Genomic DNA, 19,704 nt, shown 5'->3' with positions numbered 1-19,704 from the left:
CATATCTGGTCGATGCAACAGAAGAGTTATGCCATCTCATGTTTTAATTCTGTACATTTACCCATTTAGGCAGGGCCCTAAAAAGCTTTGTGTTAAACAAAAATTAGACGTACTACAGGAGTCAAATTCTTTTACAATAAGGAGAACATTCAATGTGATCAGAACAGAGAAAACAATCTCTGCCCTATGTTATATATTTAAAACATCCTTCATAAATTTAAGTTAGTCTTGCATTTAAAAATTCTACAAAATCCAGAATTTTGCTGTTGTTGGGTTTTATGGCTCTTTTGTGGAAGTAATAAAAATCACATACTTAGTAATTTGACAGTATACTTCTGGTAATTAACGTAGCCAAATCTTTCATCGTCTCTGAAAATCCATCCACTAAAGGAATGGCAAAAACACCTCACGTGTTTAATTAGAAGGGGTTGGGAGTGGAAGAACTCTGCATCTCCTAGGAGAATAAACTTTGCAGTTATCACAGCTGAAAGGCTTCCAAAAGAACAAAGCATGTAAGTCATCCTGAGTAATTTCTGCATATCGATGTTGACTAGTAACTGGGAGTTTATCAAGCTCTTAGTCGTTGCTTTCTTCCTTCCCCCACCCCCACCCCCGAAGAGTTTAACTATAAAAATCAATCAGGAAAAAGTAGAAGCAATCCACAAACCTCAGCCCCTCAAGTCATCTCCCCTACAGAAACTGACTGCAGACATTAAGGTTGACGTGAGACAATGCAAAAGCCACAAAACTCCTTTATGTATCTCCATAGCTTCCAGCAGTGAGTGCCCAGCTGGCAGATAAGGGACAGCAATGAGTACTTCATTGGACACTGTACTCCAGTGTGAACGTAGCTCTCTTCTCTATCTGGCAGCCATACAAAACACTGACTTTGATCCTTGGATGTTCACATGTATGCTCAAAGATCTTCCCTCCCATCACCACTTTCTTCACTACCTCCATTTGGTAAGGACTACTGAAGGGCAGGACCCAACAGCTTTTTTATCCCAATGAATGCTCATCCCCTTCCTTTTACTATGTGACATGACGGAACATTTCAACGTGACATGATGGAAAAGGCTAAAACCACAAGATGATCCTCCTAGCACTGTGACGCAACTTAAGGTTTTCAAGCCACATACAATGCAGGCAAGTCAGTGCTGGAAAAGACAATTAATTTATGTTTCTGCAGCTGATGATCTTCACATGACTTCCTTGAGAAAATACAAGTCATGGAATACAGGAACTCCGGCAAGGATTTAACTAAAGCCCCAAAATACCTGGAGAAGCAATTAGAAATGGTGAAATGATATTTATAAAAGTTTGTGTACACTGAATAGAAGTCTGTGACTTGGGATGGGCTGAATTCCCTGGGTATGACTTCATGGCAAAGAGGCTTTCTTGTAATTTTAGGAGTGGAGTTGTATATAGCTATACACAGAGATATGATTGTGTTCATACTATTCACTGATCTCTCTCAGTATCCCAGCAAGCCTTCTGGTTCTCTTTCCCCCATCACCTTCAGATGTAGTTAATCAATATCACAATAATATGGCTGTATCTGAGAATCCTCTGAGAAGTTTAAAATGAGCAAACATGAAACAAAATATGGAATGAGATGCGTTTAAAGGAAGAGTCATCTCAGAAGATCTTATCCCTTCTCTTCTCTGCTTCTTGCAACTTCCCATTTCTTCACACGCTAGCCCTCCCGTTGTCAGGAAGGAATGCCAGTTTTGGCTCACTCTTTACTGGTCAGAAATGCCCTGTCAGACTCTCTCATCTCACTACTTCCCTACTCACTACTCAAATCCTTTCGTTAAGCAGCTCCTACACATGGCTCAGCAACTTCAGTTTCATCACCAGCCACTTTCTGCCACCACCTTCCCCTCTTCCAGGACAACTACGCTCTGATGGCTTCCTATCAACATCTCCTTCCTCACCATGCACAGATGCTTTGCTCCTGCTTGACAGCCACTGAATAGGGATGCTGAATAATTTTGTGTTGGGTACATTAATGTGTGCCTAAGGAACAGTAAATCCCTTATTCTCACCTCAGCTATAAGGTTTTAGAACAATTTTGAAGAATAATGAAGGACACATCAAAAGCCGGGAAGTAGGATGAACTGCGACATTCATTTGCCAGAAGTATATTGAGCTAGACTAGTCGAGTACCTTTCCTTTGGTAGATAATAGCAGTGCGTATACTTAATTTCTAGACTCTGTTACTCTAATTCATAGAGTAGAAATTGAAGGAATAGTAGCAGCATCAAGTAAAAGTTCAGTAATCAAAAACTCTGCTAAAAATGGAAATCATGAGTTGGAAACAAGAAAAGAATAAAGACCACGTGCATGTCAGTCTCAGCTATGACCTGCTGTTATGAGGCCATCTATTGTGGGGCTCATGGGCAAAGCCTTTCCCAGGAACGTAGAAACACGTTACGAATTCCAGGCTTTCAGTGAGCTAGAGATGTGCAACCTTTTCCACTGAAAAACAGTTAAAAGAACAGCAGAACACTTAAACCAACTGAAGAAAAAAAAAAACAACAAAATTTTAAGCCATGCTTTCAACTATTCCAATAACTTCAGCAGATAACCAAGGTATGAGCTTGCATCTTTCAGAGGTGTGCGCTCAGCAAAAAACATTATCACGAAAACGTAGTTAGTTTTCAACACTTCTCCTTTGAATCAAAAGGGACACAACTGTTCAAAATATGGACTGCAGTAAACAACCATTCATTTTGAGGAACAAGATTTCTACAGTGCATGGAAAAAGGAGAACAAGCCTATCATATATAACATGTAATACCTAACGTTACATAACACATGTAATGCATGTGTCACCTGTGGCATAACCAGTAAGATGAGTATGCACTAGTGAATCCATGCATCAGTATTCTTTTGCATAGAAATATTCTCATTTTTATACATGCAACAGAGCTGAAGCACAGTGTAAGAAAAGCTGGTGCCAGTAGAGGGAGGCAGTCACTGTCTAGGACGTACATCTTCACATTCCCTGATACACAGTAGGAAGCCAAGGAGTTTGTTTTTGTGGAAGTGAACTCACCCCTCAGCCATTGTGTAAATGTGGCTTTAAATCAAGCTGTAATTAGATTTTGCTGTATTTAACAAAACCCCTCTTGTTACTCTGCTTTTCTGGCCCTAGACAGGAAATAAATGTATTCGTGAAAGAAAAAAGGAAAGAAGTTTATGCCTCTTCCCAGAGCATGTCCTGGCACACATGCAAAAGTAACTACAAAACACAAAACAATAAGCTTACGGGACACTCAATCTGCACACCACATAGGAACAAACATCTCTCAGCTGGTCCACTGTTAAATGTCACCTCACTTTTGTCAATTATCTGCCTCATCACATTAACCTTGTTAAAAGATACCAACAGTTCAAGGCTTGGAGTGTAATTTTTCTTCATAAATATAATTTACTTGGCAGAAAGCACAAGTGGAAATCTGCTAAAGGCTCAGGCAAACTAAGACTGCCACGTATTCATTTTAGGACAGATTCCCCCCCCTTATTTTAACTATTATGGTCACAGAATTCCCATTTTTAACCAAATAGCTTTACCCCCCTTGCAGTCTTTGTACAGACTGGTACTCCTAAAAAAACTGTGCACATCTTTTTCAAAACCATTTTACTGTAATAAATGTTGCACAGGGTGGTTTTATTTTGTCCAAGTTCTTTATGGATTAAACTGCATATTTCCACTGCACTTTACATTGCCATAGGAGAAAGCGCACAGCAAATGAGTCCACTCAGAATAATAAACAGTTTCAATTGTATTTTAACTCGAAAGCTAATGAAGAACTTTATGGTGGTGGCAACAACAGTGGAGACAATTGTAAACTGATGCAAGAAAGTCAAGAGGACATGCCCAAGGCCACACAGCAAGTTAGCTGCTGATCTAAGAACAAAAAGTTTCTGCTCTTAATCTAGACTTTCCTCCAAATGAGTCAAAACCGATTGATAACTATCAGTCTTAAAGTTTCAGATTCTTTAGAAGAAGGGAAAAGACACCAATTGCTAATTACTTACATGAATGCAACCATTGCTTAGGATTAAGTTATTTACGCAAGTTACTCATTTTTAGGAGTCTGAAAAGCATGCCTTTTCAAAACAAACTTATTTCAAGAACATATGCTCTAATACCCTGATTCCCTACAAATCTTTTATTATGCTGCAAGTTTTAAGAAATCTAAGGGTGATTAGACAACTCGAAAGATAACCTCATTTTGAAGTCGGTTTGCAGTTTAATCCTCTAAATGGAAAAGATCAAGGTAAAAAGTGGTGTTGGGAGTAGATTATCCTCCTTCACCTGTAAGAAAATTCTTACATTTCTTTATTTGAAATAGCTAATACTAACTCTTCCTGAAATCAGGATAGTGACATTTGGTTCAATACCATTTGAAAATGGCAATTTAAAAACTCTTACGTGCACAGTTTCTGCTTCTAAAACTCTAAGTCACCTGAGCAAAAGCTCACAGGTGATTCAGCATCCTAATTCTTCCTGTATTTCTACTGATACATAAAGAAATTATATTAAACATCCTGCATAAAAGAAATCTAAATTTGCCATAACCAAAGAGGCCAGAGGTACATTTATTTTCACTCACCCTCCTTGAGCCATAAAAATCAAGAGCTGCTGCTTTTCTTTTTCTGAAATTCTGGAAACTGGCATGCTATAGTGCCATAACCCACAACTGTGTGAAATATTCTGAATATTAACGACTAACCAAGCCAACAATTCAGAAAAAAAACTGAGGGAGAAATCCCATAAAGCACGTAGCCAATGGTATGGTGTCACATCTAGGAAAGGGAAGTTTCTACACTAACTCCTGAAGTGGAAGCATTCAATAGGATTAGCCTTATCTTATTTAAGTTTCTTAACAGCAAGACTGCATTGTCCCAATAGCTTTCTGTTTCCAGCAGGATTCAGACTGTAAGTAAGAGTAATTCTTAAAATAAAGTAGCAATGTTTGGCAGTGTTGGAACCATAAGCACAACAGAAACAACCAAAATAGTTTATTCAGGTTTGACTCAAGGAAAAACTGAATTTCAGGTTAGAGAAAAATAAGACAACATACTCCAAGCAGCTTCCAGACTACCATTTATAGGTAATGCCCTGTACTTCTTTCTGCTTTTCAATTCATAGTGTTAGGGTCAGACCATAAAATGGCTTCCACTGTGGCATTTCAATTCAGATTACTCTCTACATAATCATTAGTATCTTTCCTGCCCATCACTTCCATACTGTTTTGCTAGTCTGAGAATGTTATCTGTATTTATTTCCAAGTATTTTAATCCCTTCAAAGTACTAGCACCCTAAGCATGGCTACTTCAGGCTCCATGAATTTTAGTGCAAATGCTGTAAGTGTTCCTTTTCTTTTTAACAACTTCATTACAGTGTTTACATGTGAACACTGTTCTAGTACTGTAACCATGCAAAGCAAACAGGCTGCAGTAAATTTAAGCTTTATTCAAAATGTAGCTTTAGAAGTCTTTATGGCATAATCCAGCCTAGACTTCCAGGGCTTTCTAGGGAAAAGGAAAACCAATCGGCAGATCTTTAATGCTAGCAATAATCTTTGAACAGTCAAACTGAAATGCTATAGGCTGTGTCAACCTACTTGCTGAAGTCAACTGCATTTCAGTTCCACGTAGATATTCTGAGTAGAAATGGTTGAATATTGGAAAAATCTAAAAAAAAAAAAAAAAGAAAAGCTGGGGGCGGGGGGATGCGCCTCTTTCTTCTTCTGCAGATTTGTGTGTTGCTCCCTAAAAGAGCATCGGGGCAATACTTGGAGTAAACTGATACTCTGCAACACAAGACAAAATCTGTGAAATTGCAACCAGAAAGAAATGTACAACTGTACAAAGACTATACATCCAGATTTGTCACTGTGAATAAATTATGCTAATACTGAGGCATTTTGTTCATCTTTAGGAAGCATTTTTAGAAAAGAAATGAAGCCATTTAAAATTTCTTGTCAATATCTAATAGCAAAAGTCTTTATTATGACAAAGGTAGCAGCTACTGGACATATGCTGTCCTTATGTCTATAGGAAACAATCATCATGGTTTTGTAGCAGAATATACATTCCATACATCTTAAAAATTTAGTATTTATACTATGAGTAAAACTGCAGTAGTTTGAAAAAATACAAAATTGTTTTAAAGAATGTTTGAAACTGTACTGAAATTCAAACCTATAAATTTGAATTTTTCACTGGTTTCCCCCAGATAAGCAAATTAATTATTTATTTATAATCTGGATTCAGGTACTTCTCTATACGGTCTCGCTTGGTAGCCTTTTCAAAGAAAATAACAGCTATCAGCAACACTGCTATCCATTTTAATTGTATTCAGTTTCACTTTTTCCACCCTTTCCAGAAAAAAAAAAAGTCCTAAATACCTCCAACCAAGACTCTCATGCAATTCAAATCCTCATCTTCCTCTTTGCTAACCCACTGCATCCCAAACTACCACTGCAAAAAGGACATCAATTCCTCTACATCACCTTCTCAAACTATTTATTCACCGTAAATTGTTCAGTACCTGGGAAAGAAAAATGGTTAAAGAATAAAGAAATATGGATTGAAGTTACTTGAGAAATGGAAGTAGAAATTATCTTTCTAAAAAAAGACTAAATGTACTTTTGGCAAGGTAGCAGACAAGAATCAAGTCACAACTTTCCTCCTGGTAGGAGTTAGCAAGACCAGCACACAGAGTGTGAGCAAGGGACCTCCCAAGGAAATACAGCACTTGGGTAAAAAAGCAGCATCAGGGACTCTATCCTAAGGGCTATTTTAGAAAAGAATTTCTTCCAGAAGTAAAGCGCTTAAGCAAGACTGAAATCCCATTAAGGAAGAAAATAAGGAGAGAAACACCGACAGCCTCTTATAGTAGAGAGCTTAAATAAAGTCAAACCTATTAGTGGGGGCAAGAGAAGAATAGGAAAGGAAACAAGGGCATAAAAGTTGGTGTACTATGAAAATCTGCACGGCTGGTTTCAATTCTTCAAAAAAAATATTGTTCTATTTTAAGTACTTTGGACTAAGCCAAAACAACACTGCTGCATTTCACCTCCTCTAGCAGGAGAAAAATGTTCTTCTATACAAAGTAGAAAATTATTATGCTAGACTGTAACACTCCTGTTGAATGAAGGCCTGTTTTGGATGGCTTTTTTACCCTTTTATATTTGTGTTTTTTGAAGGGGTAAAAGACAAGACTCCCCTAAAAGGCACAGATAGTATGTACGTGCAGCTGCTTTTGCCAGTATCACTATCACAGAGCAAAGAATTTTCTGCATTTCCTGAATTAAACTGAATGATTTCAGAAAAAAAAAAAAATCACAAGCAGACGGAACTTGCTATTTTGAAATTCCAATTTAGTATTAATGGCAATAAAGCAGAGAAAAGCTATGAATAAAACCCAGCACCATCATATCTCAGAGATACAGCGATGCCTGAATAAATCAAAATCATCAGTTTCGGTTTGTGGTACAGAAGTTTACATTTGAACGCAGCTGGATGGCAGTCAACTAGCCAGCTCCCACAGCAGCATCTTCAAGCTGTATTGATTTCTACGGAAGAAAAGGCACTGTAAAACTGCTTGAGCAGCATTGCATCATTCTTTTGGTTGGCCTGAAGTAGTAAATTAAATGTTTTCCATTAGTATGGTAAAGAAGCCATACAATTTTGGTTTTATTTCGAATACAGTCTCAAGTTACGGAACACTTTAGCTAACTCTGCGGCAAGGACTACATGTTTCATGTTTGTGAAGCCAGAAATTCATGCTTATGTGAAACCAGATGCGTACACTCCACAGTTCCCAGGGCTGGGGCAGCATTCTAAAATGTGTGGCTGTCGATTGAAAAAGACCCAGTTCTCAGTTAAATCATGGAATACACCGAAGCAGAAACAACATGCTCTTGCAGGGAAGGGGGAAGAGTGGTACACCAAAGTGGGTGGGAGCAGCAGAAAACTTTAAGGGAATAAGAACCCCACACACAGAGCAGTATAAGAGCAATGCTGAACTACAACAAAGAGCAGCACAGTTCTGAGAAGCAATAAGCATAACATTACTTGAGGTAAGAAGAACTCCTTGATCAATTATTCATATAATTTATGACAATAGTTACAGCTGCATCAATGAAAAAAAAGAATCTAGGACAAATATAAAATCTTCACAGCTATGAAGTGCCCTTGATTTTCACCAGAACATTTGGCTGTCTTGTATCATGTTTCTGGTTCACAACACACCCCTCCAACAAAAGGAAACACGAGACAGAAAGGCACAGAACAAACTGCTTTGCTGGAAGTAGTGACAGCATTCAAGGCTGCATTTCAATCTTGGACACTGCATTACAAAAAAATGACTGTACTTTACACTGTTGTACATGAATCCTAACTATCACCACCCCACCTAAGGTGGATGTACCCCATGGAATTATGCAGATATTCTCTAATCTCTCAATGTGTAAAACTGTACTTTTTAAATAACATTCAGAAGAAACGCTATTTTTTTTAGTGCATGGTTATCTCAACTTGTACTGCTTCATGCATTCCTAAAGCAAATATTACAAAGCGAAACATTAAAGACAAGTATTTCTGGATTTTTTTTTCCCCTTCAGTTTGAAATTGCTGTACAAGCATATCAGTTTTTCCGCTCTGCCAAGATTTTCATACAGTATCCTCAGTTGTTTCAGCTGACCTTGCTAGTGGACTGGAGAAGTTGAAACTGAATTAAAAAGTGAGAAGCAGAGAGAAAAGGAATGGTGTAGAAAAGGGATGGGTAGGCTTAACCGCACTTGGTAGTCTTACCCCCAGGAACATACAGCAGGTCACGTGGGAAGGTTATAGAGCAAAACACTGACTGGGAAATGGGAAAACTCAGAATGGGAAAACTCAGATTTTGATTTTTACTCTACAGATGGTAGGACCATAAGCTGTGGTCTAGATTGGAGCTCTAATTTCAGCCAAAATTAGAAAGATCAATAAAGGATTAGCAAGAAAAATCTGCAATTCTTCTCGGATGAATGAAGGAATATTTATTTAAGAAACTTCCAACAATGAACTTAAGACCTTGCAACAGCTATTTTTAAAAAAATGCAGAAGTTGGCAGAATTTTAGAAGGACCTACATTTAATCTTGAAGAAATTTGTAGATAATGTTTCCACTACTATTCAATTTTCAGCCAACTCTCTACACAAAGTTCAATTAATCTTGTCAGTAAGGAGGAAAGATTCTGCATATATCATCACTACATTCAAAATCCTGGCTATATAACAAAATCATAGCGAAGTCAAATCTCCCAAAGTGCCTAGGTTTGGAGTGCTGCTAGGTGCAAAGTTCTTTGGGTCACATTTCTTTTTAATCTATCAGCATTTGTCATTTTCAAGCAAGAATGAGTGAACATACAGAAGAAATAATTATAGTGCTGGTAAACAGAAATTCATCATATGCAAACCTCATTCTCCTCCTGTTGCTGAAGATATCCGAGAGCCTTTCCATTTTTTTGTGGCCACTCAAAGCAAGCTCTGAATGCAGCAATTAAAGTGGGATATCTTTCTAAAACCAGCACATGCTGTAAGGCTCTGAAACAGCCTGTTTCCTCATCAACAAAGAACTGTGGATGTATGTTTCTACTAATATTACAAGGAATTATTGCTGGCTCTAACCTACAATGCATTATGTTGTTCCCCTTCCCCTCCTCCAGCATTCGCTATGACAACATTCATACCAGGTAGCAAGCAGCAATACATACAGAAGAAGGAGAAAATTCAGGAACACATTTATGTGTTTATTTAGTAAGAAAATAAATGCTTATTTTGAAAATTCTATCACTTCAATTTGTTTGAGAAATTAATCATTTTACCTTGATACAAGATTTTTGAGCTCTTGCTAAGGCCTGTTAGGAGTTTTTCACTTCTAGCAGAAGTCTCCAGACAGAGGTAGGTCTCTTCACACTGGAACACCCAGAGGCTCCTTGCAGCAGTTCCTGGAGACACAGAAACAGGGAAGGCATTTACCTTCATCGTCACGCATAATCAAAGCCACAGTTTTAGGACAGGTAACAAGCATCCTTTAAGACAGAAGATTCCACTTAAAACAACTTAATTTTCAGAAAACAGAAACGTACGTTCTCTTTTGGAGACTGAAAGGCTGCAAAGAGGTGCTTAGTGATACTGGACATGCACTCAGTCAGCTGCAGATGTTCTCTAGTTAGTCCTATATTGCTAGTCCCAACAGCATAATCTCCAAGCTCTGAGATTTAACAGGCAACCTACAGGTATCAGTTCTGAGTTTCTCTCATATCACTATATTCCTCATACTGAAAATGCTCAGAGAGACACTTTGAGAATGCTTCAAAGCAAAGAGCACAAGTGGCAAGACATCATCTTCTCACAGGAGTCGGAGTGCCGTGCCACTACAGGCAAGAAAGCAGCCTTCAGACCACCTTATCTCCCTGCATGTGACCTCCACCAGCTGACAACACAGTCCTCACTAAATAAGCACTCCATAACACCACCTTTTGCTCAGAAAAAATCAAAATAAAAATCCTTAAACTCCATCATCAGAAGGGGAATAAAACAACGAGATTGATTCACCACTACTACTTACACGCACAAGAGCCATACAGAATTTAGTACGTTACAAGATGCAACCTAAATCCCTGTTTGTTTGTGTTGTTCTCAACATGCCACCAGTGGCAAGATCTGCTCTACTCACAATACTCTAAAAAGAAAAGAGAACCTGAGATTTCTGGGGTTTGGTTTTATTTGATAGGATGTGCTCAAGCATCCTTACTGGCTCAAGTAGATGATACAGCAGCTTATTTTAAGCAAACATTCCTGAGCAGTTCCAAATTATTTTAATTTTTAATCAGTTATTCACTCCAGAAGCAGGACTGCAATCAGGTGATAGACCATGTGATGAATCACAGGGTTCTTTTACCAAAAATCTCAAAAATACTTGCAGAAACTGTTCAAGCAAAAATTCAAAAAAAAACAGTTGTCACAAAGTTAACACACCAAACAGGCAGTGATACTTGTCAGATATCAATTTGGTTTTCCCATTCCCGATCTTTGGGGAACCTGCCTGACTTAGGGTCTTGACAGTAGTCCACCTAATACAAGGGTTCATCTGTGCTGAGTGGGTGGATGGAGCTTCGTCTTGGAGAACGTCTGCCTTTGAAAAAGCTGTACAACAGAAATGTGCAACAATGGAGGGATTTCAGAGACAGATGGGCACCTTCATATAAGTGCTTATAAATTACAAAAAAACAACATGATGATGACGAAGCCATAAACATATTCAGAGCTGCACAGCATTACAGCTACTCAAGTTATTACAGGAGTACTGTAGTAGTGTTATTCTGATACTTAGCAAAATAAGATAAAAAATAAACAGCATTTTAAAAATGTGGGAGGAAAAGAAGATAAGCTTTCCAACCTTGCCTTATTTACTACAAAAATAAAGCTCAACAAGAAATTAGCAACCAAACCCACACTTTTGTACTACTACAAATTATTCTGATATTCCAAATTATGGTATTTTAGACAGTAATTCTGAAATGTCATTCATTTCAGTTTCAAAACTTAAAGCAACTTTGGAAGCAAAAAGTATGGCAGCAACTGATAAGTTTAAGATCCCCACTGAGCTCCTATTTGATAAGTCAGTGGTGGAGAAAAGAGAACACAACCATTAATTGCAGCTAGTAAATCTGTTCCAGCCACGTTTCTCGGCCAACAGCTTGAACAAGTTCAAGCACAAGCACTTTAATCTCCAAGCTGAGTGACAACATTTCAGGCTATCAACTGGTCAGGACAGAAGACACCCCTAAAAACCCTAGAAGTCTGCTAGATGTACTGCTTAAAAAGAAAAATTTGTGACAAAAAACTGGGGGCGGGGGGGTGTGCGTGTGAAGATTTTGTCTTTTTCTGCACAATATTCAACTTCATGAATTCTTCCTTTTCTGCCATGTTAAAATTGAAGTCCCTTCCTTTCTGTTTCTCCACTAAGTTGCTGGTTTAGAGTTTGTGAAGTGTATGGTCTGTAGCTCCTAAATTTACATCTGGTGCTTGTATCATTACCAGTCTCATATAGGAGATACATATCATGGAGTTGAATATGTTCATGATTGAAGAAGAATGCATGGTATGACTGTACGCATGCGCACAAATAAATGTGGATATATTAAAGTAGCTGCATCGTTAACAGCTTCTCTGAGGCACTCATAACTGTACTTTAAAAATATATTATGAAACTGTTCTGTATTTATAGACTATATCCTGAGTTTCAGCCTTTATACAACAAGCTGAGGCTTTTTATGACACAGAGCTTCCTGCTTTGCTGTCCAGTATCAACAAGTCTTAGGGCTTTCTTTCTAAAAAGAGTTTTCATCCTCACTTGCTACATTCTTCCTCTCTTATTCTTTTATTAAGTATGAAATAAAAGTTTTAGTACTTTTTAGTACAAAAATACACATCTCAAGTAAGATAAGGCAAATCTAATTCAGGAGATCTATGAATGAATGAATGGACTTCTTACTTTAAGAATCCTAAAGGCATAGATTCAAACCTCACTTGACTCTACCCTGAAGTTTCCATAATCCAAACTAAAGTGATAAAAGATATAGGATTTCTTGACAAAGAAATAAGCTGATATGGAAACTCACCACCAGATGATTAAACATTTGATAACTTGATGCTTCGATAAGGTATTACCTTAATCGCCATCACTGGCGAGAAACTGAAGTCAGGAGACTGTAACTAGGCAGCTGGAAGAATCTAGCTACTCAAATAGATAAGATATATTTTCTGTGCCAAGAGAGATATGAATGCTTTCTGCAGCCAGAGCATAGATCCTGAGAAAGTATGAAGTTATTTAACAAAGCAGATGAGGCATAGGAGACCTCAGCTGTACATAAAACTAGAAACAAGGAAATTTACTAGTGGATACTGTGCAAAAAAATTCAATCTGTTTAATGCAGACCCTAAATGTTCACAGGTGGGAGGTGATGAGTCACTACTCTCACACCTATAGGTAAAAAGTTCACATAAAACATAAATTGGAAGGTGTAGTCAATTTAGAGAACATGATTTTCTGAAATAATAATTAGTGGAGTTTTGTTACAAAGGGGCCATAATTAATAATTCTGGCAGTTTCTACTCCTGTACACAGACATGTTTTCATTAAAAACAATAATAAAACTAAGCTGTAATCTGCTCAGCATTAAATCACTGAAAAGATGGAGGAGTAAAATTAAAGAAATGCAGAAAAATCAGAAGTCCGGCTTCCCACAGTCAACATGTTCATACTGCACACAATGTTACAGTAAGTACTACTCTGTATTACCTTTGCTGACAAATAAATGTGTAAGTATCTTCAGTATTGGAGGTTTTGCTTCTGAGCTGGAAACCTTAACCTCCACATTTTCTGACTTTATTAACAGATGTTAAAAAATCATCCCAAATTACACTAAGAATAATAAATTTCATCACAAAGTAAGAAAACAACAAGAAACAAAGAATAAACTTACTCACCACAAAGTTTGATGAAAATACCGATAACTTACCCAACAAAAACATGAATTGGAAAACTGGAAGGTAAAGTCTTTAAAAGTCTCACTGTTTCACTACCACTATTCTTGCAGCTGTGAGCATTTCGCAGAAGATTCTGCATCAGCATAGCTATCCAGCCACTATATACTGTCAGGGAAAGTTACAGTATGTTTACAAAAGCAGGAACTACATTAATCTCCTAAACGTTAATTATATTGACCAAAAGCTTCAAGTGGAAGCAGATTACAGAGTCCAGCATGCTTATTTTTTTTGCTTGCTCATTTACATGTATGCATGTTGAAAAACATATCTAAGAAAAGAAAAAAAATCAGAGCTTTATTTTACCCTCTTTAGTTTTCTGCTCACATTGTCATATACTCTCTTTTCTAGTCTCCAAGACTGAGGGTTTCATTTAAGGTTTGTATCATTACGGATTAAGCACTGCGTCCATGAAAATACTCACATCAGGTACGGACAAGCGGTCATTTTATGATCCACATGAAATGTGAGTCCTTAGTGCATTCATATGATTGCTTACAAAATCAGAGTTTCCGTTCTTCTAGCCTTCCTCACGGGACTTCTTAAGTTTATAAAGGTAAACGATCACATATGCATTTATCCTAGAAGCTTTTAAACAGAAGTCTAGGACTTCTCTAGAATGAATCACAGTCCTAAAAGTATAATAGCAAAAAAAAAAAAGGAACACAGAAAAATAAGTTTTCTGGCCAGCATGTTACATGGTTCTGCAGGAACTTTCTAGAACTAAAAACTGAATGAAAATAAACATAGACATTGTGGTAGAAATAATTATTTCTTAAGCATCAGTGGGCAGCCCAATAAGTTAGGACTCCAAAGGTGAGTAAAAAGAGACAGGCAATATAAGGCAGGGAAATTACAGTACTTGAACAAAGCAACATCATGGGTGGACCTGATGCATTCCTATCCGCCACTCTCTTTGTGCACCCAAGGAACATCAGTCAGATGACGAGCAAATTAATGACAAGAGAAAGAGAAGTCAGATTTAGATCTGGTAAAACAAACAGCTAAGATAGACAGTTATCAAAGAGGATAGATACAACAGTCATGGGGAACAATTCTTTCAAGAAATTCAACTGAAAAGCAGCAGATGACAATGTTCTCCCTAGCTGAAAGCACACAAACAGTTCAAAAAGTATCAACTAGCCTGTATATTTGTGAATATATCTGGGTGCCATGGCAACAGCCAAACTAAGAGTTCAAAGACAGGCTGTGAAATGGTAAGGAAAATAAGGCATATGATGAAAAGCAAGTATAATGATTCAGGCGACAAGAGAAGGCAAGCTTAAGAAGGGGCCTGGTATTTATTTAAAGTACATATTACAATCAGAACAATAAAGTTTAAGTTTTCCCTGTAAAGGGGTAACAGAAAAATACCATGCTGCCTTATTACTACAAACATTACAGAGAACCATAAAATAGCGAATGGATGTTGAAATTCAGACAAAACAAGAGATCCTTTGTAAGAGTTTCTTTTGACTTCTCTAGCAGTTAAAGAAAGTCAATTAAGCTCCTAAAAATGCATCATTAAGGTAATAAAGTATCACTCATTCAGGGATACTAATATAAGTATGCCAATGAGATTTATGAATTGGAGGTCTTGAAAATGGTTTAAGAGTTGGACGCAGTCCTGGAGATTTCCATTTATACAAAGCAGCATAGTCTCCAAGTCTTTACCGATTATCCACAGAACATGTCAGCATACGCTATTTTAAAGAGTTACGTCCAAAATATAAAGGTTTCTGAATGACAATGTAGGTATAACACCTGAAATAAACCAAATCTTGAACGGTCCTTTTTCTGTGTTCATAATTTAGCTGTATTCATTTTTCATAGTCTCCAGGAAAGCATAACCACTTTGTAGTTTACGAGATGCAAGCTAATTAATTGGTTTGACTTTAGGACAGACATTGGAAGAGGGATATATGGAGAGGGAACGGCCTCAAGCTCCGCCAGGGTAGGTTCAGGCTTGACATCAGGAAAAAAAATATTTCACAGAAAGAGTCATTGGGCACTGAACAGGCTGCCCAGGGAGATGGTTGAGTCACCTTCCCTGGAGGTGTTTAAGGCACGGGTGGACGAGGTGCTAAGGGGCATGGTTTAGTGTTTGATAGGAACGGTTGGACTCGATGATCTGGTGGGTCTCTTCCAACCTGGTTATTCTATGATTCTATGACTCTATGATTCTGTCTGCATTCCACAACAAACTTTTCAAAGATTAGCAACACTTAATGCAAAGAGCTGGAACTGCACTAAGCATAAGAAAAGCATGTAAAAGCATGAACTGTGTATGAGACATATTTTAGACCTGACAAGTGTAACACCTCTCTCTGGCTTTTAAAAGTGATACCATCATAATTTTAAGAAAGATGCTCTGAAACACACAGGCACTTTCAAAGAACTCTTAGCAACATCGAAGTTAGACAAATGTTACTTAATACCTTCCGCAGATTTGGATTCATGATTGTTTTTGTTGCAAATCCAGCCACAGTTGGAGAAGTAGGGTTTTTACACAAATTATAAACCAAGCTCACTGTAGCCTCTAATCTTCCCCTCATCTTGGCATATCTGCGTAAGACAATCTGTGCAAGAGACATGGGAGTGCTAAGCCTTCTGTCCTTGTACTGAACTACTACATGAATGTGTTAGTTATCCCTCGGGTATGACCAAGGGACAATGACCCACATTTAATACAATAAATATGACACCAAATCCCATTACATTATCAGATTGAGACAGAACTTGGGTTTTCAGGACACAGTTAGACACTAAGGTAAAACCTGCCCAAGAAATTTTGACGGAGAACGATATCAGGGAACTGCAAGAGTGGTTCTCCAAAGTACCTGAATGACTACAGGCAGTATCGCACTTTGATCAGATGTGAGGGAAAATCAGGAAGTATAAAAGTGCCAGATGGTTACTTGAATACTGAGCCATGCACGCATTTTGGTGGAGTTTCAGGTCACCTCCATTTGCTCACTGCCCAACACAAGAACTGATTTTACAACATACACTTAAGAACTCAAACAAGTACAGATTATTAATAATGAGACATCTGTAGGCGGGGAGCTGAGAAACAAAGAAAAACCAGTTGTGCACCTCAGAAGAAATAAGAAACAACTGGCAAGAGTAACCAGCTGAGGGAAACAGTCAATGATTTATCATTTCGTTAGGCATGACAGAAACATAGATGGACATTACAGCCTGTAAAGGCAAATTTTCCTCTGGTCTGAAAGACTGTCCTGCCCATGCTTCTACATGCAAGTTTCCAGGTAAGAATTTCAATCAGCAAGTTATAAAAACCCCAAAATAACAAGAACTCAGTTTAACCTATATCCACTGGAAGACAGCTTACCCCACATCACAGCCAGACTGGGCAATTCTCTCTTCACAACTCAACATAACCAGGAAAACTAACTTGGTTCCTGGTTATTCAACTGTAATTGTTTCACTTTTTATGTTTTACAGCTAGAAGAGGAAAAGATACAGACAGGTGAACTCAGTTTTAAACTTTATATCAGTCAACAGGTGAAATGTTAGTAGCAAAAGGCATGAAAGAGATACACCGTCCATAGTAGGAAATATTAATTCTACAGCTATGTTTCAAAAAAACCCTACAGTCCATTTTGCTGAGAATAGGATACAAAGCTTTAATTTGAGGTCAGGCCACAGGTTCAAACAAAGAGGACAAACTCGAAAACTTACCTTTCCAAAGCGTAATAGTGAGAGCCAAAGTACTTACAAAACAAACTAGCACAAAATAACAAGCCCAGGTAAAAAGGCAACATAAAGCAGCATACAGACATCAGCCAGGCACGGATGTGCTACCTGTTGCAGTGGTCAGTCCTGCTCCCTGTCAACAGCCAAGTTTAGGCATCAGCTGAACTCTTTTGGCTCTCACACCCAGGTTTCATCAGCATCAGACCTAAGACAGAGGAGCTCCCCAGGACAGTATGTAATGGGTGATACCCCAGGAACCTGTACCATCAACCAGCCAGGGGACTACGCAAAGCTCAAGGGAACATACCTCAGAGTACAAACACTACAAACATTTCTTACAAACTACATTAAGGCATGATTGTTGCTTATTAAATATACCTAGGATTGGACTACAAAAGACTACAAGCAATTTAATGCTTCCCTTTGTGACCCGTTTCAATACTTTACTATTGTCATTGACAGGAACAGTAAAATGGTATCACAATTAGAAGAAAAAGAGTGCTGCATGTAGAATATCAATGCTCCAACTTCAGTGAGGCAGCAGCAGGAGTTCTTGCATCATACCCAGCAACACATGGACACAGGATGTCTTGTCAAAAGCCTCTCTCCCTAGACTACAAAAAACAATGTCCATCTCTAGGCCATGAGCTCAGTGCTTAGGACAACCCACAGATGTTTACAAATACAGGGATTAAGCACATCATCACACAGATTAATAATAATATTCTTGTGCTGCACAGAAGTTTGAGAAGCAGAAAAGGAAATAATTTCATATACTCATGCAACTCTAGCATAGAAACAAGCTGTTTAAGGCATTTGGGTACAGAAGTGAAAAAATGACATAAGATCCCACAAATGACTAAGATCCCACTTCGTCTAATGCTAGTTATAAAAATCTAATTATTGGTTAAAAGATGCTAATGAAAATATAAGTTAGCACTACACAACATTTCAGTGCAGTGCCACAGCAATTCCACACTCCAGAGGAAGCAAATCCAGGCAACTACTCAACTCAAAGTAGCGGAAAGCTGGCAAACACAAAGCAAGGGGCAAGCAGCCAAACCAACTACTAACCTAAGAGCAGTATAAATCAACAGTTTGAATCAGGTTTGACACTTCCTGTCTGAGGACTTGAGCCACTTATTGCTTCTTTTATAAACATTTATCAACCTTGTATGAGGTCGCTACGGCAAGACATGAAAGGAGCAACAGTTGCAGAATACTTCCACCAGTATGACTTTCATTTGGGCCACTTTCTTTGTCAAATGTCAAATCACAGGCAAAGCTTAAGAGAGTATATTCTCATACTGTTCTGACAACTCTTAAGCCTAAACTTGTGACACTCTCTCTTATTCCTTATAAATAAAAATATCAACCAGGGCTTTTGCTCCACAGTTGCATTGTATCACCAGGTGCAACACTAAAAGCCACAGATAGCTTGATAGAGCTTTTCCATGAGTTGCTACCGGCACAGATTTCCTTTTATAACCCTTATCCACTAAAGTCAGGAAAGAAGGAAAAAGCATATAAGATTTCAAAAAAGCTTTCAAAATAGGAACAGAATTCATAAAGCAGCTAATTATTTCACAGCAGCAGTCAGAAAGAAAGAGGAAGGACACAAGGGAGGCTTCCAGTTGCATGTCACTAGTCCATAAAGCTAGATCTCTTTTCTACTCTGAAGCCAAAGGGCAACTGAGTGCTCATCAAACCCTGTCACTCGTTCGGCAACTACCTAGCAATTCTTTTTTAAATAGAGATGGACCACTAACACCTGCACTGGTTAATCTCTGGAATGTCAAATGACCTCACAGCTGAGAAAATAAAGCTGGTCATTTGGGTTACAAAAATATCCTCAATTATACATGCAACTATTTTCTATATCAAAAAAATACGCATTTTTCACTGGAGGCACTCGTGTATCCCTAATGATGCGTGTTTTGATGATTCCATGAGACTAATAAACGTCACTATGGTATTCTCCCTTGTAAAAGTTGATAACATTTACAATATTGGATATGCTGATGTTTCTGCAGAAAAGTCTGAAATTCTGTGTAAGTTATCCATAAAGATAGGCACCTAAACAAGTATTAAACTTCAAACATTGAATTTGACCATTCTGAATTGCAAGCTTAAATATTTGAGGCATGTAAGAAGGTACTCACGTAACATGCAAGAAAAAGTATCAGAAGCATTAAAGACAAAAGTAACAAATTTTAAAATCATAGAATAGTTAGGGCTGGAAGGGACCTCAAAGATCATCTAGTTCCAACACCCCTGCCATGGGCAGGGACATCCCACTAGATCAGGTTAACCAAGGCCCCATCGAACCTGGCCTTAAACACCTCCAAGGACGGGGCATCCACAGCTTCCT

The sequence above is a fragment of the Phaenicophaeus curvirostris genome, chromosome 3, assembly GCF_032191515.1.
Source record: "Phaenicophaeus curvirostris isolate KB17595 chromosome 3, BPBGC_Pcur_1.0, whole genome shotgun sequence".
Lineage (NCBI taxonomy): Eukaryota > Metazoa > Chordata > Aves > Cuculiformes > Cuculidae > Phaenicophaeus > Phaenicophaeus curvirostris.
Note: the sequence above shows the minus strand (reverse complement) of the source record.